This window comes from Diabrotica undecimpunctata, chromosome 6 (assembly GCF_040954645.1).
Source record: "Diabrotica undecimpunctata isolate CICGRU chromosome 6, icDiaUnde3, whole genome shotgun sequence".
Classification (NCBI taxonomy): domain Eukaryota; kingdom Metazoa; phylum Arthropoda; class Insecta; order Coleoptera; family Chrysomelidae; genus Diabrotica; species Diabrotica undecimpunctata.
Window position 1 is genome coordinate 98,090,376 of NC_092808.1, and position 16,694 is coordinate 98,107,069.

The window sequence follows — 16,694 nt, forward strand, 5'->3', positions numbered from 1 at the left end:
GACAAGGGCATAAACATAAACGGAGAAAAGCTTAGCCATCTAAGGTTTGCAGATGATATTGTACTAATAGCTGATAGGATAGATGAGGCCAAAGAACTTTTAAATCAGCTCTACCTTTCCTCACTAGAAGGGGGATTGAAAATAAATATATCTAAAACCCAGATGATGACAAATCTTGTAGTCAGCGAAGATATATGCGTAGGAACAAGATCCATAGACTAGGTAATGGCCTATAAATACCTAGGTCATGAGATTCGCATAGGAAAAGATAACCAAACCGTTGAGCTTCTCCGTCGTATAAGACTGACTTGGGCAGCCTTCGGCAAGCTAAACCATATTCTCAAATCGTCTGATATAGCAATATGCCTTAAAAGAAAAACGTTTAATCAGTGTGTTTTGCCAGTGTTAACTTACGGTGCCGAAACGTTGACCATGACAAGGAGAACAGTTTAAAAGATCCGTGTGTGTCAAAGGGCGATGGAGCGTGCTATGTTGGGCGTTTCACTACGAGACAAGATCCCAAATCGCCAGCTACGACAAAGAACAGGAGTGGCTGATGCAGTAGAGAGAGTAGCAACACTAAAATGGAACTGGGCAGGTCACGTGGCTCGAATGACAGACAATAGATGGACAAAGCGGATACTAGAATGGAGACCAAGAGATGATCCCTACCGAAGTAGAGGTCGTCCACCAACACGTTGGACTGTCGATCTAAAACGTTGTCATAGGAATTGGATGCAAGAGGCACAAGATCGAAATAGATGGAAAATTATGAGGGAGATCTATGTCCAGCAGTGGATAAGCGAAGATTGAATGATGATACACGGCTGTATGTCTTAACTTAATGCATTGTTTTCTTATCATGCAGAATCTAATCGGCCACCTGCTATTTCTATTTAATTTAAACATAACTTCAATAGGTCACGTGACAAAATCGTCGAATGAAAAGAACATGCTGATTACGTAACCTCTATAACTAATGTGTCAATAATGGTATCAAAAATGTCATCCAGTCGTTCATTGAGAAGATGGAACCACGGTTCGTAGACTTACTACGGTTGCCTCTTCCGAATCGGGTGGGGATGCTTGAGTTACGTCACCAGAGTACACAAGAATACAAAACCCATTTATTATCACAGTTTGTTCGTGGTAATTATCTTTCAGTTTATTATTTGCTTTATTATATATAGTTTCTTAAATATCTCAGTTTACTTTATATTTTTATATTTGAAATTTTGGTGTTGTTTTCTATAAAAACTTATTTTGAATTATCGAAGAAACGATATTTATTGTAGTTGTACATCGTACCTATTGTCTTCGTATCTTTTTATAAGGTAGGTAAAATTTCATTGTGTATTAACGTAATAATAATGTTCATGAAATTTTAGAATGCCAAGCACAGATTGTAGTGTGAAGGAAAGATATTAAAAAAAAATAGATATGTAAATCGGTAATTCTTTCAATAGTTAATCCAGTATTGCTGGAAATTTAGTATACGCGACAAATTTTCAATGTAAAATTGAGATTGAAGTCCTAGATTTATGTAAATCCTGCATTAACATTGGTTAAACGTTAACAACCGGTTCTGAATAATTTTAAGTACCAAACTGCCTACATATCAACAGCTTTCCATAATAAGGTATTATAATCCACTAGACATCTTTATTTCATAACTATCTTTACTATTTTCCACACATCAAAGACATCAACGACGATTAACAATATTACGATTCAAATTACTGTACTCTCGTGACGTAATTTCGGGCTTAATGTTCATTGGTTAGTCGGAAGAGGCAACTGTAGTAAGTTTACGAACCGTGAGATGGAACGCAAGGTGGCAATTAGCCCCTCGTTAGCGTTTTAAGTTGGAAGACACTCACATCTAGAGATGAGAATCGTTGAAAAAACATCGATGATTACTATCGATTAGAGATCGGAACCGTACCATCGATGGTAATACAGCATCGAGCCTAAACATCGATGTTTTCCAACATCATTGTTGACCTTGAACTCGATAAAAGAGACAACAGAATTAAAATTATGTCAAAATATTATTTACAATGCCACAGTAGATCAATACTCCATTCTGTTCCATCCTTGGATAACAAAATGCTGCCTGAAGACTGAGGTTTATTTTCTATGTACTTTTGTGAGTCGTACTTGTCTGCCTGTTATATAATAAACTTAGCATCTGCTTGTGGGACATAACTTTCTTCATCAGATGCAATAAACACTTCTTAATCTGAGTCAGATACTTCAACCAATTATAGTAGGTCAGAGGACTTTAATCTGTAAAAAAACGTAAAATTATGTTAATAAACTTTTTCACTATTTATCGTCAATTTGTGTATAATAGTATTATCATGGAAGAGTATAAATCTACTACTAACTTTTTTTGTCGCCATTTCGGTAAACTAGATGTAGAATCACTATTACTCATGATAATTTTTAGGTGTACACATACTGACAAACACCAAACAGCTAAATGTGAATAAAATATATGTTTCCAATTGAAATAAAATACAATGCTTCTCTTTCTAGAATTTGTCTATGGGCCACTATTTCCAAGTTTATTGTTGCAGTAATTTCAATTATTTACGATAGATAAGCCGAAATACAAAAAAGCGGCGTCTAATTTTTGTTTGAGAATCCGTACAAGATCAAATTACCGATTATTATTATTTATTTATTACAATATTCAACAAATTCTAACCAGTTAGGCTACTATTAAATAATATTATATTAAACCTAACAATGATTTCCCTTGGGATTAAGGAATTTTTAGTTTTAATTTTTAAAAAAGAATTTTTTTTTGAAAAATGTAACAAGTGTGTTTAAAAACGGTTTTATTAGCCGGTAGTCCCAACCTTAAGAATAAGTAATCTTAATCATAAGTCTTTATTTTTAAAAAATATAAAGCAATTTATTGTCAAATGCCATAAGAAAGGGGTTTTAACACTATATTAAACAATAGCTACGCTTAATGTTAAAATTTATTATTATTTAGGGACGTACAAGTTAGCCTCTCGACTGTATATTTTTGTTTTATAAAACACAAAACAAAAATTGTACAAAAATACCAAACCAGAAACTTTTTCAATGATTCTTTTATATTTGAATCTCTATTCTAAAAAATGTTGAATAGTATAACAGTTCTAAAATCTTATTAAAAAAATAACAATAACATCGAGTGAAACCAAAAAAAGTTTACGGCAACAGAACATGGAAATAAAAGGACGAAAGACCCAAAAGAAATGACGCTCCCTGTCGCTCGCTCTTTTAGAAAGGGATTTAAACTAAGTTCTAAAGCAGCGGTTCTCAAATTGTGTAATATATTGGATGAAATACTGTCCAAACTTTTTAGGACGATGTCGCCAATTTTATTTTTTAAATAAAACAAATTATTATGTATTGTCATATACATATATATATATATATATATATATATATATATATATATATATTATATATATACATATATATATATATATATATATATATATATATATATATATATATATATATATATATATATATATATATATACGGGGAAAGATGATGAAGACATAAAGGGAAGAATAACACAATCCAGAAAAACAATAGGTTGTCTAAACAGCGTACTGTGGAGTCATGAAATAGGAAAAAGAAGAAACCACAATATCTACGAATCTCTTATTAAAAGCGGTCTATTGTACGGAGCGAAAACTTGGCAAATAACCGAAAACAACAGAAGAAAACTGGAGGCAGTAGAAATGGACGCTTTTAGAAGATTAGTGTCACGCAGAGAGAGAATACGTAATGATGAGATAAGACAGCGAATGGGGTTGACGGCTCTCTAACAACAGACATAGTAAGAAAACAGCTAATATGGTACGGACACGTCCAGAGGATGGATAACTCAAGACTCTCAAAAATAATTATGCAATGGATACCACCAAACCGCAGAAAGAGAGGAAGGCCCAAGAAATCTTGGAGAGAGGGAGTAACGAAGGCGATGAGCGCAAGGGATCTTAGAGAGGGCCAATGGGATGATAGAGTGTCATGAAAATTAGGCATCGGACAACGTCGCGAGACGTTTTAAAACCGATTGATATGTATATATGTATATATATATATATATATATATATATATATATATTTATATATTTATATATTTGTGGTTAGGTTTTATGTAAAAAGATCGATCTCAATTCAATAAAAATACATTGTGAACTATAGATACTTCTCATCATGTATCTAAAAATATGTTATACACAGATAACACTTTCTTTGTTTTCCATCCAACTCACTGAGTTTTTTGCTAGGTATAATTTGGGTAAATGTTTTATTATTTTTATACTTAGTTTTTATACTTAGTATATGGAAATTGGGGGCGGAGCAGCGGCGACAGCCGTAATAAATCCGTTATTATATATATATACTTAGTTTTTACCTGTTCATTGTTTGATTGTAGTTTAGTCTGATGATGTCAATAATCATTGACGAAAGCTTAGACTATTAATTAAAAAGCACATCTGACGAAGCACCCGAGTTTTATTTTGCTTCCTCAGGGATAAAAGGGTATGCCTCCCAGCATTATCTCCTTTTCCCTATATATATATATATATATATATATATATATATATATATATATATATATATATATATATATATATATATGTATATATATACCTATAATATATACAATTATTACAATTATTTTGACGAGCTGCTAAAAAATACAAAATATCTTACAAAGTGGAACTAAAAAAAAATTATATTAGCTCACCAAATAAAAAATATATATATATATATATATATATATATATATATATATATATATATATATATATATATATATATATATATATATATATATATATATGTTGAAATCACAAAAGTACAAGGATATAGGTATTAACTATTTTAAATTATACAAATACGAGTACACCCAATTTTATTTATAGAATTTGTCTTCATCGAGTAATATTAAAAACGAAAAAAATCAGCTCTTTTTATGATTTTCTCCAACCTCTAACACTTGACTTTATCCTACGGGTTTTTAAGATAGGATGGTGATAATGATTATTGAGTTTCCGATTCCGCCACGTGTATTAAGGGGATCGAAGAAGAAAAAATAACGAAGAAGAATTCCAGATTCGGCAGGTAATGGATAAATACCATTTCATTAAAGGCACTAATGATTAGAATGATGATTATGACACATAGTTAAATTAATAAGGATCTTAATTATTACAGATTTAGCATAAATCTTAAAAAAACAAATCTAATATTTAACGAGAACATGATTAATGCAATTAATGAATTACCCATTTAAAGATTTTATACAGACAGTATTTTGATTATCGAGTTAGAAAAATTACCATTACGTTAAAAGTTTTAGTTTTGATAATTATCATATCTTTAGTATATTAGTATAGTCTATTAAAGGACCACTTTTATTATTAAACCTTGGTAAATGGTAAACAGAACATGAAAAGAAGTTAAGAGAAGACTGTTGTTATACCCAATTTTCTTTGACATATACTATATACTACTCTATATATATATATATATATATATATATATATATATATATATATATATATATATATATATATTTATTTTTCAAATTATTTTTCGACCGTACTGTTTTAAATATTGATTTATAGTATCAGCAATCGGTCAGTAAATAAAACTCTATTTGTTCAGTCTCAATATTTCGTCACGATTGTGTGACTTCTTCAAGAGAGAACTGTACAAATTAGAGAGATTATGAAAATCCTTGTTCCGACTGCTTCCGATCGTATATAGGCCAAACAAATCGTAGAATTTAAAAAAGGATTTATGAACATTTTATTTCTGTTCGCAATTTCGATTTAATTTCAGCTCTAGATCAACACCATCTTTATATAGGTCACAAAATTGATTTTAAAAACTTCATAATCATCAGAATTATTTAAGCAGCCATAGAAATTGAAAAAAGGCCAAATAGTCTCAATAAAAGAGATGACGGCATACGTTTAACTTCGACATGGAGACCTCTTATAAACAAAACATCGTACGCTTCACCCACCCATTGAAATCCTCCTGTCAGAAATGTTCGCGCCAACCCCCGCACCAAACCACACGCTAACCTCACTTAAACTACGTCACCGTCGACGGTATAAATAACCGTCCTCTGTTCCCAGTAGCTCTAAGGCATTGGCTAGTGATTAATGTAGTAGTATCTGGAAGCTCAGGAGACTGAGACCTCGGAAGCCCTGAAGAAAACATCAAAGGAGATGTCGAAAAGTCGGCGCAATGATAATTGACGCGGTTTAAGGCATAAGACTATTGAGTTTAATATTAATTCTTGTAGTATATATATATATATATATATATATATATATATATATATATATATATATATATAGTCTATATAACGACGCTAAGAATACAATTCTTTGGTAGGTAACTTTCGGGAAAGCGTCAAGTCAAGGATCGGCTAGAGATGGTATAAGCCAGTTTGGTGTAGAAGTTTATTCTAAATGTGAAATTTTCGGTGATAGGGTGTCACCTTCATCAGCACCTAAATGGAAAACCTATTTAGTACAAATGGTGGAAGTTAACATTTAAAAACCTACATTAAAAATGTTTAGTTGGTCCTAGTGGTGAGGAATACTGTCATAAATATGTTAAAAATAATAAAAAATAGATTTAAAATTTTCAATAAAAACATTACAACACAAAAACATCTAAAACCCAACAAAAACCGCATCTTCATGTTTAAGGTAGAAAAGAAGAATTTTTCTTCTTTTTTGATGACAATGTTTCAGATTTCTGTCAATACTTAGATGTCATATGTAACAAGGTTATATTTAGATCTGCACCTCGTGCAATAACATGGAACTTGGAAATAATCTTTTAAAGAACCAAAACAGCAGGGAAATGAAGTCTGCTCTTAAGTGCAGGCAGTTCATGTGTGTATGTTATGGTAAGTTACCTTCATTTTTCAACCTGTTACATCTTGTCAAGTCCTGCTTGAGTTTGTTGTGTTTTTAATGTAAAGCAATCTTAGAGTTTTTATAACATCACAAAACCCACAAATTGGTTAGAACTGACGATGCTTTTAAAAAATAGAAAAGCGAACGGAGTTCATACCTACAAAATAATTTGTAGGTATTTTTGATGTTCTGAAAACTCTACAATAAGTTAACATTAAAACTTAACAAACCAAACGAAAAAAAAACCACAGAAAAAACTAAATCAAAGCACTAATGTTTATTAATTTAATTTTTAGGTCATTTTTATTTTGACCGAGCGCGTCATTGGAATATATTATTTTACGCCCTTTCAGTGGTCAAACGACACTAGCATGCTTTCAGTTATTTTGCTGTCCGGTGTTGAGTGTCATAGTTCCAGATTTGGCTTGCTTTCGTACATATGTTTTTTTGGAATGCAGTGAGGTACTTTGTCGAGGGAATTGGTGAAAAAACAAAAATTTAAAAAATAGATTTAATTTTTTTTTTATATTTTGTTTGATGGAGAATGAACCAATTTAGATTATTAGTTTCAATGAATAAGGGATATGAAAGTTCCTATTTATCCTGTATGGTGGTTTTTATTTGTTCTTTATGATGAGAGAGTGATATATCTCTTCAGATAACACCACCTTGGTAATAAAATGAGCAAAACAATAATAAAAGGAAATAAATCCAATTTTATAGATAATAAGGAAAATGATTACATACTATGCCATATGTTAATTACCATTATGCCAAGAAATTAAATTAAATATGGAGATAGTTTTAGATATAAAACGCCTTAGTTATCTTGAAATTGACTTGCATTGTTGTACACTTTTTAATTTTTCTTGATATGTAATGAAATTTATTTCAAATAGATTACATAATTTGGTTTTTACTATTTGGTGCCGTTAGCTTTCGGTCTTTGCTTTCACATCGTCCAGCCATCTTTTAAAAGTCGGGCTGCACTTTTCTTATGTAATTTAGGTATCTACTGTACGATGCTTTTAGTCCACCTGATATCATCTTGTTTGATAAAATCTCCTACAAAAGACCACTTCAATGCAGCAGCATTGTATTATATTTTATCCTTTTGTTCTTCTGCGTATCGTTTTTTAGCGTAAGTCGTTCCAGTCTACACTGTGTTATTTTTTTAATGGCTTTTGTGGTCAACGTAATTGTCTGTAGACGGTATGTAATCACTGAAAAGATGCAAGAATAGAAAACTTTTGCCTTGGCAATTTTTATTTAAAAACAAATTTTAGTTTGCCAATGGCAGCCCATGTCATGCGAAGACATCGGTCCACTTCCGCGTGGTGGCTTCCTCTGCTCGAGTTTGTTTAATGACCCAAGTAAATATATTCTCCCACTCTTTCTATTACTTCTTCCTTCATAGAAACAGGTACTTTTCCCAAAGTAAGAATGTTGGTCTTTGTAAGATTCATTTTTCTTAAACATTTCCTAATTCTGAAAGCATTTCTTTAAGCTGGTTGAGTTCGTTACTAATTTTGCACAGATGAGTCAGGTATCGTCCGTCAATATTTATACCTTTTTGCTCCCAGTTCAGCAGCTTGTAAATATTTTGTAGGGCCAATGTGTATTTCACTTCTCTCTGAATTTAAATTTTGTTAGATTTGGTGTTTTAATCAATGTTTCTCAAGTCTATCCTCTCGTTATCTACTGGTTTAAATACGGCCCACATTTCGACTGAATCAAAGACCTTGTGATAGTCAACAAAGTATAATTAAAGTGGGACATTGCTTTCGTTGCATGTCTTCATATTTTTTATTTAAAAAAGTCAAAGCCGCATCCACCCGAAGGTAATAAGCGACATACCTGTAGCATTTGTAATAATATAAAATTAAACATTTGTAACAATTAATTAATTAAATTTAAATTAATTTTAATTAAATTTAAAGTAATTTTAATTAAATTTAAGTAAAATTTTGTTTAACATGTTTATACATTTTAAGTAACCTAATAAATTGTCCAGAAAAAATCATTTATCGAGTAATGCTTTCAGATTATTTTAAAAATTGTAAGAATGTCTTTGATTTACATATTTAGAACAGTCTATCAAGAAGTTCTTTATACTGTCTACTGTATTGCATGTTTCGCATTTTGGAGGTTCACTATTTGAGGAGACATAGGTGAAAGTATACCTACAGTGTCAAGTCGTAGACGTGTAATAATAATTTGAGATCTTTTACTTCTGGCAGTTGACTTTCATGAAAAAATGTCACTTTTGATGGTTCTGAGTTTAGAACTGAAATCATTTTACTTCCAATTCCACGCACTTAACACTTTATTTAAAAAAAACTTTTAGATCGCTAGCGACACTGACACTCCACAGGAAGTGGATTCTTTTAAAATTTTCTTGAGCTTCCATTAATTTGGCTGTGTTTATTTTTTCAAAGCGGTGTTTAGGGTATAATTTTTAAATATCTTTGACTGCGCTGAGAGAGTTGCTAAGGACTAGACAACAAGGGATGTTTTTAATATTTACATGTTTGATAGCTTTAAACAAACCAAATAGTTCTACAGTATAGATGCTGGAATTTAGTGAAAGTTTAAATTGAAATGGGTCATTTGGGGTTACCACTGCTGCTTCAACGCCAAGTTCACCCTTGGATGCATCTGTATAAATTTTAATCCAGTCATCGTATTGTTGATCTAGGATTGAATTTAGTTTAACCTTTAAAACAATGGGACTAGTTTTATGTTTATTATATATACTTAACGCTGTAATGACTTTGGGCTATTCGATAGTCCAAGGTAGTTAGTGGTTGGAATTAGTTTGAACTACGGTTGGGAACTGAATGTTCAAGTTAGAACTATATAATCGAATTCTCTTGTAGTAAGGGTTATAGACTCGGGGCTTATTATTGTCATAATTGATATATTTGTTATTAAAAGTATTACAGAAAAGAGGTTTGTCTCTATTTGAGGCTACAGATGTGGCATGTGCTAGAGCTAAGTATATTTTTTAGTGGTTTAGGGGTGTTTCACCGACTTCGCTTAGTATGCTTTCGGAGGGAGTTGTCCGGAAGGCTCCAAGTGCAATTCTAATACCTGCGTTTTGTATGCTGTAAAGTTTTTTAAGTAATGTTTTTGAAGCAGATGCATTGCAATTGATCCATAATCTAATTTAGATCTAATTAGTGTTTCATAAATTCTCAACAAAGTTTCCTGATCTAATCCCCAGTTTCGGTTTGCCAAGGTTTTCATTAGATTCAATCTTTTGTGATATGTTAAACCTGTTTGTTTAATATGTTCCTGCCAAGTAAGTTGTTGATCTAACCACATGCCTAAGACTTTGCCGTTGGTTTAAATGTGAGGATGGTATGTACTATATAATTTTAAGGTAGGTGGCGTTAATGAAACCTTTTTGGAGAAAAGTATTCCTGATGTTTTTGTTACTGAAAATTTGAATTCCGATGTCAGAGACCATTTTTATAATTGGTTTAGAAAATACTGTAAAGCTTTTGTCATTGATGAGGAGCTGTTTCCTTTTATAAAGATCATCAAGGTCATCTGCAAAAAGTCGAGCCTTTAGAGATTTAGTAAGGTTGTTAATAATGTTTTTTATTGTCGCTAAGAATAATGTAGGGCTTAGGACTGATTCTTGGGGTATCCGATTTTCTTCATTTTTCTCCTCTGAGTAAGTATTATGTACTCTCACAAAAAAAAAACCGGTTTTGTAAAAAGTTTTTAATAAATTTTAGGCAATTTCCACGAATATCCCTTGAATGTAGTTCTTTTAGACTATTGAATTTCCAACAAGTATTGAAATATCCTTTTCAAGTCGAAAAATATTGTAATACATATAGATAATTGCAATATTGGTTGCTAGCGCTTCATGAATGTCAGATTCCAAATTAAGAATATTGTCAATGCCCTAGCGATTTTGTCTAAAACCATTTTGTTTCGGAATTTGCTGATTCTAATGTCCACGTTAATCTAACATATACCATTTTTTCCATGAATTTGCTCATAGAACATGTTAAGCTGATTAGCCTGTATGAGTCAGATTCTAGGTTTAATTTTTGAGGTTTTAAAACGAAAATAAAATGACTTTAAACCAAATTGATCAAAATATATTATTTTGCCAAATTAAGTTAAAAAGTTGAAAAATTAATAATTTTGCTGAGTAAAGAACAAGTGTTTTTTAATTCGGATAAAGGATTTTCCAGTTCTTTAATAGTGAAAGCTAGATCTAATGAATCGTGTAAATTATCATTTGCAAAGAAATCATTATTTTCTGTTATCATTTTCTTTTTTAGGAATGTATCATTGTAGTTACTATTTGAAGACATTTCTTTAAAAGTTTTAGCTAAAGTGTTAGCTATTTCATGAGGAGAAGTTGAAATCTCGTTGTCTACTTTTTATATAGAAATAATTGGCGTATATTTCAAAAACACATTTTTGTTATCCTTTTCCATTTTCCATACTTCGCTGACAGGAGTTAAGAAATTTATTTCTTAAACATACTTGGAGCAAGAGGACTTCTTAGCTTGTTTTATAATAAGCTATGTCTAAGTTTTAAGCCATTTAAACATAATTTTATTTTTAGATGTTTAATGTCTTTTATATTTATTAAATGCAGTTTTACTTACTGTGATAGAAGCTCCACATTCTGAGTTTCATCAAGGTACAGGAATCTAATTATTTATTTGCTTTTTTTTTTCAACAAATTGCTTAGCACTACTTACAAGAATAATGCTATTTAAGTTTTTTAAGGATTCATCAATGCTTTCAGCCATTTATTAGTCCGCCATTAAGTTGTCGATATAATCACAGAATACTAATCACAACAAGAAGCGAAAGCTTTGTCGGAACCTTTGATGTTGGGAGGACAGAAATTCAGAGTGACAGTAGCAATAAAACTATGCATTCGTACACGAAGAAAAGTAGTGAGGAAGTCGTTCAAAACTGTAGTCAAATGATAGTTACACTGAGAAATGAAGTAATCATTTTTAAGTAATCTGTTTTGTATGAATTTTATTTTTTCTGTAAAATTTAATATAACTTATATATCAATTCTGTACTGATAATTAAAAAGTTGTTAAGTCAAAAATATCGATTTGTTTTTTTTTTAACAAACAAATTACCGTATTAAAAGTATTTTAGTACGTTAAAAAACCGATAAAAATCGATTGAATTTGAGAGTTAATTTCAAAATAGAGATAAAAAGCAGTTGATTTCTATTACTTTTTATCGTTTTTTAAGGTTAATAAAACACTTCATCACTCAAAATCTACATTTTGACTCAGGACTTTTTTACTTATCAATACAGAATTATACTTTTGAAATTTCTATTAACTTTGTCTTAAGTTGCTGACTTTTTTTGTTTCCTGTTGAGGAATTTCTTTGAATGTGAATATCTATTAACCTCCAACACCACGATATTTTCGCTGCGCGTAAAAACTCTGCAGCTGCGGCTAGAATGACTGTATAACCCTTAGATTTCTTTCTATGCATCTGAGGTCTCTGAAACTTCTGGTTGTATTGTAGTAAATTCAACTCGCCAGGACATATCAAATTTATGGTAGGAAAGGGTAAAAAGGTGTAATAAAACAGAATAATAAAAATTTATTTTAATTAATATACACATATACCTCTTCGATTTCTCTTTATGTGCATCTGAGGTCTCTGAAACTTCTGGTTGTACAGTACTACATTCAATTCGCCTGGATATATCACAATTGTAATAAAACACAATAATAATAATAGAAATTTATTGTAATTAATACTAATAATAATGTTTATTTAGGAAGCTTAGATTATAATATAGATTTACAAAAAATAAGCATACTTAACACTAAATAAACAAGAAAAATCACTGAAATAGAGCTACCATAAAAGTAGCACCCCTTGTGTGTGATACTTAAAAAATATATGTACAAAGAAGCAAATATTTAACAAATGTATTAATATAAACAGTTACATATGCGCACTTACAAAAATACATTCATTTTAATATAGCATGTGACATAAATATGTCAATAAATTCAAGAAATATTGTAGTTGGTAAACAAAGTAGATTTCGATATTTTTTATTTATTACTATTATCAATTAATCTGCTCCTCGCAGAATCGTGTTATTTTGTTTCCAATCCATTGTTTAGTTTTATACTGATATCTATGTTTTTTATAACTCTTAATTTGTTTTAAATTCTCCGGTAGACAATTGTATCATTTGGGCCCTATGTAGCCAATATATTTCTGGAGTATGGATTTATTACATTTAGATAAAATTGCATTATTCCTTATATAACTAGTTTGATGCGCATGATTGCTAATGTATAATAGTATCCTTTTTTATTTCATGTATGTGTATAAGGGCTTTGTAAGAGGACAATTTACGTACAGTTAAAAATTTATTCTCATTGTATAACAGTTCGCTGTAATATCTTAATTTTTTTCATAAAAATTTAATTAACCACTTCTGAATGTTTATAGAATGCAAGTAAATATTCCTTATTCCGCCCCATTCTAAAAGACCATCATAAGCATAGATAAACATAACCCGGATGGGAATAGAATAGAAATATATGCTTTATTGTCATTGAAAATTTTACAATTTTATGGACGAAGCTTACAAAGACTCAGAGGAAAAAGACAATAACAAATTGCATAATCAACCGTAGGAACTAATAAGTTTAAGCTACTTTGGGTAATGATGACCCACGGGTAAAGAACCATGGAACTGTACATTAAGACATTTTTTAAAGATTTATTGTCTTCCTTCTGTTTGGAAGACGCATATGCTTTCTTTGCACTTGCACGCAATTTTTTTATTTTTAATCTTAGCTTCTTTTTCCTGGGTGTACCTCCCGACAACTTGGAGGGGGTTTGTGTTTCAGCTGTGAAACATTCTGGAGTATGGGGCCTAGGTGGGCTAGACACTTCCTGCCTATTAACATCTGAAATATAAAAATATATTTAATAACCAAATAACATATAAATGTTCAAAGTAGATATGTTAATGCTTATTAGTGATTAGTTGAATGCATAATACAGTTGTAGGAACAATAAATAAAATTACCTGTTAACAGAAACTCTTCCATCAAAGTATCAGTTATACTATGGTTATCATCAATTGGATTTTTAATGGCAACTGGCTGCACAATATCTATTTCTGTTATACCTAAAACCATAACATAAATATTACTCAGTATGTAACCATAAGATATATGTTCTTAATAAGGCTGATAAAAGATCATTAAATTTCACAATTCCAGATCTTGTTTATACCTATTATGAAAAACAACAAACAACTTTGTATATAGTTGTAAGTAGATACTGATTTTTATATGACTTTTATAATAAAGCACTATAATTGTGAATAAATAAAAAGTATCTACCTTCCAGCCTTATGACTTTCTTTAATGGTTCCTCTGTGTGTTTTGAATACTGAAGAGTATGTGAGAAAATCGTTGGATGCGCTTGTTGAAATAATCTCTTTCGTGTGTTTCCTTTGTACATGTACGCCGGTTCGAAATGTTTCTCGCACATTTTATAATTTTTTTTATTAAAAAATTTATTAAAATCCTTTGTAAAAGGTATATATTTAAAAACCCAAACGGGCTGTGTTAGACAGAACGTTTTCGGAATACATCATTCCATCATCGGTGTCTAGGAGTACATGAATGTAGCCACTAAATATATGGGTAAAAACCCGTTAACAAATAATTAGTTACATTTGTTAGACATATCTTATAAATACTTATGATGTTAAAGTTACCGTTGGATTAGGTAACATGGCGACATATGACTCCACGTTGAAGTTGCAAGTCCTGAGACGGTGTGTCTACGAGGACTTTATGGAAGCAACTAAAGTCCTCGTAGACACACCGTCTCAGGACTTGCAACTTTAACGTGGAGTCATAGGTCGCCATGTTACCTAATCCAACGGTAACTTTAACATCATAAGTATTTATAAGATATAATGTCTAACAAATGTAACTAATTATTTGTTAACGGGTTTTTACCCATATATTTAGTGGCTACATTCATGTACTCCTAGACACCGATGATGGAATGATGTATTCCGAAAACGTTCTGTCTAACACAGCCCGTTTGGGTTTTTAAATATATACCTTTTACAAAGGATTTTAATAAATTTTTTAATATATGGTATACAGCCAAATACAGGAACGTAGATTCTTTGTGGATTTTATAATTTGTATGCAATTTAGCATGTTTGGAAAGCAGATCATACCTATTGGCCGCTTTCAGCCATAATTCAGCTCTAAAAAAAAGTGTATTTAACTAAAATATAAACATTCAGACAACATTTGTAATACGTTTGAATTTAAAATTTAATTTATTTACCTGCTACGATCAGTCGGTATTGAAAAAAAACTAATTCCTTCACCAGTTTTCGATGGGCACCCACGAACAACACAATAAAATCCTCCCTTTGGTGCAGCCATCACAATAAGCTTATTTCACAAATATATTAAATTAACTAACTAACTAACTAACTAACTAAATAACTAACTAAATTAATTATAATAACTATTAAAAATCAAACACCAAACACTTCTCAATACATAAACAAACAAGACATCAAAACTACATAAAACATGGCGGATTTCGCACATGCGCAAAGAAATTTGGATTGCGAAAAAGCCCTCCGTTTCGCTTCTGGTTGTGATTAGTATTCTGTGATATAATGTTCGAATTTTAACCAATCGGCGGTTTCAGTTTTCCTTCTGGGTATGAAAACCTCATGGGTCAGAGCCATAGAACATTTTATTACTATAATACGGAGGTCGCTCCCATACTTGTATTGGAAAACTTACCAGAACAGTCGAAGTGTAAATGCAGGGTTACAAAGACTTAGATCAATTACTGAAGAATCTCTGGTATTAATGTTAAATCTAGTTGGAGAACCATCATTAAGAAAATTTAATCGAAAATCTGAAATTATATTTTCCACAATTCTTTCTCTATCATATGTACAAGAGGAGCCCCAAATAATATTATAACTAATAAAATCGCCCACAATAATGCGAGGCGATGTTATTTGACTGAATAAATCCTTTAAATCGGTGTATGTTATTTGGCAACTGGAAGGTAAGTAAACGTTGCAAATAAAATACCTGTTTGATGATTGTATTTCTACAGCTACAACTTCAAGATTTGTAGTTGCTGGAAATTCTTTTGTCGTTAGTGATTTTTTTACTAATGTGGCTATAACGCCTGAAGCAAAATTATTATTTGTTAACTTATTTTTGCGAAAACAGTCATATTGATTGGAGTTATACTTTTTTGGGATTCAGATTTGTTCAGCATATTACATCAGGAGATTGTTCACCAATTAGATATTAGAGCATAGCAAAGCCATGAAAAAATTTATCAATATCCCATTGAAGAAGAGACTTGAATATCAATCTTCGCTTAATTGAGATGTGCCACTTTCCCAGACCGATGCCTCATTACCAAGGTATATATTGTTTTTCTTTAGGACGTGAATTTGCGTTTTATGGAACTTTCCATTACATGGGGGTAAACCTGACTGAGCATATCGGACAAGGCTAGTAGTTCTGTGGTATATTCTTGAATCGTGCTTATAGGATCTGTTGATCCAGTGATTTTCATTAGTAGGTAGCATGTTGAGCAAGTTTAGAGTGATTTTCTATGAAGCTTTTAATAGGTTCAACTAATAGAGATAATGAGCATTCAGAAGTTCTTGCTAAA

General features: G+C 31.1%; 1 protein-coding gene and 1 long non-coding RNA gene across 2 annotated transcripts in view; one reads left to right on the forward strand and one right to left on the reverse strand.

Moving 5' to 3' along the window:
* The window catches only part of LOC140443612 (annetocin receptor-like), a 720,544-nt gene that overhangs the window by 241,408 nt on the left and 462,442 nt on the right, over positions 1 to 16,694 (forward strand). The window lies entirely within an intron of this gene.
* LOC140442735 (uncharacterized) lies at positions 13,759 to 14,439 on the reverse strand. The gene is made up of 3 exons (XR_011951129.1): positions 14,354 to 14,439; positions 14,035 to 14,136; positions 13,759 to 13,912 (listed from the first exon to the last, which is right to left on the reverse strand). It is a non-coding gene; the product is annotated as an uncharacterized lncRNA (long non-coding RNA).